At 40.1% G+C, this 6,841-nt stretch overlaps 1 long non-coding RNA gene across 1 annotated transcript; it reads right to left on the bottom strand.

Annotated features, from left to right (window-relative positions):
• Positions 1–2,947: 2,947 nt before the first annotated feature.
• LOC129348394 (uncharacterized) lies at positions 2,948–5,462 on the bottom strand. The gene is made up of 3 exons (XR_008600922.1): positions 5,161–5,462; positions 4,374–4,532; positions 2,948–3,443 (listed from the first exon to the last, which is right to left on the bottom strand). It is a non-coding gene; the product is annotated as an uncharacterized LOC129348394 (long non-coding RNA).
• Positions 5,463–6,841: the final 1,379 nt, after the last annotated feature.

Here is a 6,841-nt window from a genome sequence, read left to right as displayed (position 1 = left end):
CTACTAGTAGTTGAAGGCATTGATCAAACTAATGTTACCTTCTGATCTCCACAAACTTTACTGTTCAGTGAAGAGAATCAAAGTTTGTTGAGGATTTCTAAAAAACCCACAGGTGAAGGTCTGAGAAGAACTCAGATGGATGGTCTAAATGTGAAATCAAGACTCATGGTCACAAGTTTTAAGGCTTCTGTTAACCAGAAAGTTCAAACTAACAGAGAAGTACTGAGAAACTTTTAAAATTTCAGTCCTCAGACTCTCTGAAGGTTCAAACTAACAGAGAACTACTCAAGAACTTTTAAGATTTCAGTCCTCAGACTGTGGAAAGGTTCAAACTAACAGAGAACTACTCAGGAACTTAGAAGATATCAGTCCTTGGGCTGTCTGAAAGTTAAATCTAACAGAGAACTACTGTGGGACTTAGAAAATTTCAGCCCTCAGACTGTGTGAAAGCTCAGGTCCTGAGGACTCGGGAGGTGGGGAGGCTTTGGAAAGTCTTGGAACTGAGGGTTCAACCCTCCAGCACAAAGGCTGAAGTCCAACCTCCTGAGAAAAACGGTCGAGTTGAGACTCGAGTAAAAAAAAAAACTCGAAAACGACAAAAAATAGATGATAAATGCGCAAAAAAAAGCAGAATTAGTATCTGAGCGAATAGCTCAGGGGATAAGAAGACGGACTACCAAGTGGAAGGTCACAGGTTCGAGACCCACCACCGGCATTTTTCTTTGTTTGTCTTTGTCAGGATTTTGATGAAAATTTAAGAAGGGTCTGGTCTTGAACCAGCGACCTGCAACTCCACAGGCAAATCCTTAACTCACTGAGCTACAGATCAGATGAAAAGAAATAAATTCGTCGTCCCTTTGGCATCGTAGTTCGTGAAGTGACCACATGGGCAGAGCCAAGGCGGAGTCTGGGTGGAGTCAGGGCGGAGAGTAGGCGGGGAGGTGGGTGGCGGCCTCCCCCCTCTACTCCCCCACCTCCCACCACACCTTCCCCCGCCCGACGAGTTCTTCGAGTCTCCACGAGTTCTTCGAGTCTCCATGGGTTTTCCCGAGTTTCTGGAGTTTCCACCAGGTCGGAGGCAGAACAAGCTGTCATGAAGAGGTCTTGAAGTCGGTCAGGATGGACTGACTTTTTACAGCGACTAGAAGGAAGACCACTAGAAGAGCAGGTCTTTAACCACCATCCATAAAATCCATGGAGTCGGCTCCAGAGAAATGAAAGAAGGTCAACTTTTATCAACCTCCATCCAGATGTTCAACTTGATATCTTTGCTTTTACATTTTTAGCACCACAAACATTTAGTATTACACTTTATTATCATTTATTAGGACTTTAATGGAATCCACCAGCAGATTTAGTTTTTGTTGACAAACTTTATTCTTGTCATCGTGGGACTGCAGTATTTAAAACTGTTCCTTCTATTTAACCTCATATTTATTAGTTTTAGTGGAGAAAGTTATTTTAGTTGTCGATTAGTCTCTTAAAAACCAAATAATAAATTGGATTAGTCAAGAGGTTTAAATTTCTTACTTTGTCATATTTTAAATATGACAAAAAATATAAAAATAAAGTGTCTTGAGACAATTTGACCTGTATTTGGCGTTATATAAATAAAATTGAATTCAAATTGTATGTATCTTGTAATGTTGGAGTAATTCAGCCATATATGTTTGAAAACACATTTTCTTTGTCCATTAATCTGTTGATTGTTTTCTCCAGTAATTCATTTCTTGTTTTGGTTTATAAAATGTCAAACCCAAATATATTCAGTTTACTGACATAAAAACCAAAAAGATTTACATTCATGATGCAGCAATCAGATAGTTTTTCACTTTTTATCTTAGTTTAGTCAGAAAGATAGTTGACAATTTGTGAATTGTTGCAGCTTGTGAGCCGTAGAAGGTTTTAATCTTTGGGGCCGAGTGTCAGAAAACATTTAGAAACAAACATCAACAAAACACTCAAAGATTTGAACATCATTAAAGGGAAATCCAACTTTTGCATGACAATGTCTAATTAAAGGACATTTATTTCCAACGTAAATGTGTGATATTCATCCTCTGGAGCTTTCTCTTCACATCGTCTTCCACCTGGACTGGTTTGGTCGGGAGCATGTGCAACAAACATTTGAAAAACTGCACTTTAACATCAATGAATGACACTGAAGTTTAATCTCTACATAAATGAGACTGAGTCTGGATGTGCTGCTCTGTCATTAACTCCTAAGTTTAGGGAAAGTTCAAACAAAAGAGGACAGTTCAGATGTGAGAATGAGCTTATTTGGAACAAACATCTCAGACTTTCTGAGCTTCAGCACCTCAAGCAAGATATTTTAACAACAAGCAACTCAAGAGATCCAGAAGTTGGAGAGAGTTAGCTTTAGCTGAGCCAAAGAACATGTGGGACGCTAACCTAGCAAACATTTCAGACTTTTCTCTGTGAATTCTGAGAAATAATTTCCTATTTAATGACAGAGCTACACATCTTAACTCAGTCTCATTAAAACAGACTCTAATTCAGTGTCATCCATCCATATTAAAGTGCAGTTACCCGAAATGTTTGCTGCATGAGCTCCAACAAAACCTGTCCAGGTAGAAGGCCACTTTGACAAACAGGAAGTGGAGGATTCCAAGCAGATTTATAGAAGGGGGAACCGGACTGTACTAAGTGTGGTCAAGTATAGAGGGGTGTTTTGTGGGTTTTTAAGGCTGATAATGATTATTAGTGAGACATTTGGAGTCGATATTCATTTGCAGTAAATGAAAGTATTTAAAATCTTGGAGTTAAACTTAGAAGACCACAAACTCTAACAGAAAACTTTGTTGATACTTTTTGTTTTGTTTACAGATGTTAAGTTAAAGGAGTTTTATTTGTGACGTATAACCAATCAAATCACTCCAGAAGACAGAGCGACCACAGGTAAATTAAGGTTCAGAGCCAAAGTAGCGCCATTTTTAAATGTATTTATTACCGTAAATCAGTAAAAAATAAAATACTGATAATCAGTAAATCAGTCAGCCCACAATTACTACAATTCTACAATGTATGTCTCTTTCCTTTGACTTGTTATTTGTACAATATATGATGTATATGATGGCGTTTTTTCATACCAAAGGCTATACTATGATGTTTTCTAAGAGACATACTCTGGTTGTTCTGGCTCTGGGCTGCTGCACTCCTCCTCTGTTGTTTTCTGGATTGTACTCAGCTGCATGTCTTCATCCACCCGGCCTCCGTTGACTCGTCCCGCCTGCCGTCTCTGGAGCTGAAGCTGGATTGGAACAGACCAAAGTACAGTCCAATCACGATGCCAGCTGCCTCTCAAAAGGCTCCTTCATCTGGCAGGTGGCGGCACTTCTTCTGAGGGGAAGCTGAGCTGGCCCGGCAGAACTTTGGAGATGTGTTCCAGTGGTTGGTGGATGTGTAGGGAGATGGAGAGGGACCTTTGAATTGTTCACAAAGGAAAACAGGGAACCCATTGGTAGTTTTAGTTTAGGGTGCTACTGCGATGTGTTTTGGGGTTTTAAGAGGTGGACAGGAAGAGTTTGTTTCGTATTGATTATCTTTTACTTTGTTCCTGGTTGGAATGCCCATCAATGTCAACATGAAGTTCACTTTTAGTTCTGTTGATTTATTTTTATTTACTAACACCCATTTGTTTTTAAACCCCTCACACGTTGTGTTGTTGTAAACTTACTCTTTCAAATAAATTCTCGTCTAACCCTCTGGAAACCAGCGTTTGGACTGTTTTTGTGTTGCTCCTCACCTACTGACAGCTGTGGACTAAAGGCTATACTGTGACGTTTTTAGAGCGACATGCTATACTATGATGTTTGTTGGGCGACACGCTATACTATAGGCTTTTTTAATTGACATATTACTGTGACCTTTTTTTTGTTTTAGTTTTTTTTAAGCAACATATAAGAATTCGAACAGTTTTAAAATTTACTATACTTTTACTTGTGCAATGAAATTATTATTCTATGGCATTTTTTAGATGACATATTATACTCTGATGTTTTCTTGAATTACATACTATTTTGACAATATACTGCACTATGACATTTTTTGAACCACATATCATACATGACAATTTTAGGCAACATCCTATCATTTTGCACTTTTTGAACCACATAATAATCTATGTTTTGTTTTTTTTTCTTGCCAACATGCTGTACTATGAACTACAGGCCATACTATGTTATTCTTGAGTAAAGCATACTATACTTTGACATTTTCTGAACTACATCTTATACTATGGCGTTATACACAGAGTGCTTGGGTTACATGTTGATTTATAATCTAGATTTTTTTCTGTTTTGTTTTTTGACGGGATTACCACAGACCTGACCGTGAACACCGTCGACACCCACCTCAGGGAGACGCTGCCTAAGATCTCAAGGCTGCTTGGTCGTGGTCTTTCTGGCACGTACTCTTCCAAGATGAGCCGGGAAGTTTAACACTGATGGAATGACACCAGGTCTAAGCCGACAAACTTCCAATTCCTCCTCAACCCATAGTCTCTGGGAAACCTACATGGAGTAAGAAAAGTAGACAGAGAAGTAATTAAGTCTGTCCACAACATATTAAAAAGAAATCATGCTAATAAATTAAGTACAAAGAACCGAATTCGCCAATATACTGGAGACCAGAGCTATTTAATTTGATAAGTATAACCTTGTTTAGTAACATTTCAATTATTTGAGAGCAGTCCTAAAGAACTGCCTGTAATCCCGATCATAAAATGGGTTTGGAGGAAGAACATAGATGGTAATCTGGATATACATGAGTTAGGCTTTATAACTACTATTGGTAGTACTGGTGGTAGTAACAACAATGTGACTACTACTAGTAGTAGTGGTATTGCACTCACTACTGCTGCTGATACTGGCACTGCTACTACAACTTGTAATACTATTAGAAATGCTGATACTACTTCTACGACTCTAACAGCTGTTTATACTACTACTGCTGCTTGTACTTTTAGTATTACTACTACTGCTTGTACAACTATACTACAGCTACTATTAATTGTCTGGTATTTGCTTGTCAAGCTGCTAGCTCGCCTTAGTGTTTTGCTAGTGGCTAACTAGTTAGCTCTCATAGACTGGAAGCTCTCAACAAGATTTCATAATGAAAAAAGAGCCACAAACTACTCACCTATGAAAAGTCATTCCAAGTTTCCTTGTCTCAATCGTACGACGTAGTGTGTAACTGTATGCAGCACAGTGAGCCGGCATACTTGTTGTTTCCGTTTTCACGCCGTCTACATCAACGGAATGCACTGAAACTTTGCCCCCACTAGCTTAGCCTCGCTGTAGCACGCAGCTCAAAGGGGCGTGTCCTATCTACTCATTCATATCTATGACAACAACGGTGGCTACACATAAGGACGTCTGACGCTGATTAGCTGCGTAAATACCATTATATACGTCTATGGTGAATACTTATGTGAATCGCATCATTGGCTGCAGCAGCCAGTCACTGGTCACTCACTGACTCACACTGAAAAATAGCACAGAATGAATTGTTACATGTTTATTTTATTTACAATTTAGGTTGTTTTTTTTTGTGTGCGCAGCGCAGATTTTCTGTGCGCGGAGACCGTGTCAGTCGTGCGCAATTGCGCACGCGCGCAGCTTAGAGGGAACAGTGGTCATCACTATATTTACATGTTTTATTTGAGGTAAATAAATGTATTGTGTTTTTACAGTGCATCCCAATTTGTATACTTTATTGCTCGCTAATGGTTAATAATGTAAGTAGGGCTGGGAAATGAGGCTGAAAATATTATCAGTTATACACCAGTCAGCCACAACACTGAAGCCACTGACAGGTGAATGTCACTGAGCACCTCGTTACAATGCGTTGTTCTGCTGAGAAACTTTAGACGTTGCTTTGACACATATCCATCCATCCATTATCTATACACCGCTTAATCCCCATTAGGGTCGCGGGGGGGGGGGCTGGAGTCTATCCCAGCTGACTCGGGCGAAGGCAAGGGACACCCTAGACAGGTCGCCAGTCTGTCGCAGGGCTACATATAGGGACAAACAATCACTCTCACATTCACACCTACGGGCAATTTAGAATGATCAATTAACCTCAGCATATTTTTGGACTGTGGGAGGAAGCCGGAGTACCCAGAGAGAACCCACGCATGCACAGGGAGAACATGCAAACTACATGCAGAAAGATCCCGGGAAAGCCGGGACGTGAACCAGGGATCTTCTCGCTGCAAGGCGAAAGTGCTAACCACTACACCATTGTGCAGCCCTGACACATATCGCCCAACTAAATATCGTTGCTGACCAAGCATATCATCCCTCTTGGCAATGGCACTGCCCGACCCCAGCAGCCGACCCCAGCAGGACAGTGCGCTCTGCCACAAAGCCACAACTGCTCAGGAACAGCCTGACAACCACAGCAAAAAAAAAAAAAAAAAAAGTAAGCAAGGCTTTGACCCAGACCCCAAATTCCCCAGATCCATGGGATGTGCCAGAAAAAATTCACTGCCTGTCTCAGTGTCAAGACACCACAGAACCGCCCCAAAGATCCTCTTTCTATACTTCAACAGAGCTGTTTGACTGCATGAAGGGGATCTACACAAATATCAAGCAGGTAGTTTAATTATTGTGGCTGATTGGTGTATACAATAATTATCTATATCTATCTGAGTTGGCAAATTTATGCACGGTAAAGTCAAATATAATCAAACTGATAACACGGTAACTGGTTATGCTTGAAATTTTGACAAAGGTACAATGTTCAAATGCTAACTTGGAGAGTAAAATCTGGAACATTTGGAGGTTTCTCTAGCAAAAGTCACAGAAAAGAAATA

The sequence above is a fragment of the Amphiprion ocellaris genome, chromosome 3 (assembly GCF_022539595.1).
Source record: "Amphiprion ocellaris isolate individual 3 ecotype Okinawa chromosome 3, ASM2253959v1, whole genome shotgun sequence".
Classification (NCBI taxonomy): Eukaryota; Metazoa; Chordata; class Actinopteri; family Pomacentridae; genus Amphiprion; species Amphiprion ocellaris.
Note: the sequence above shows the minus strand (reverse complement) of the source record. Positions and strands in the feature narration are given on the sequence as shown.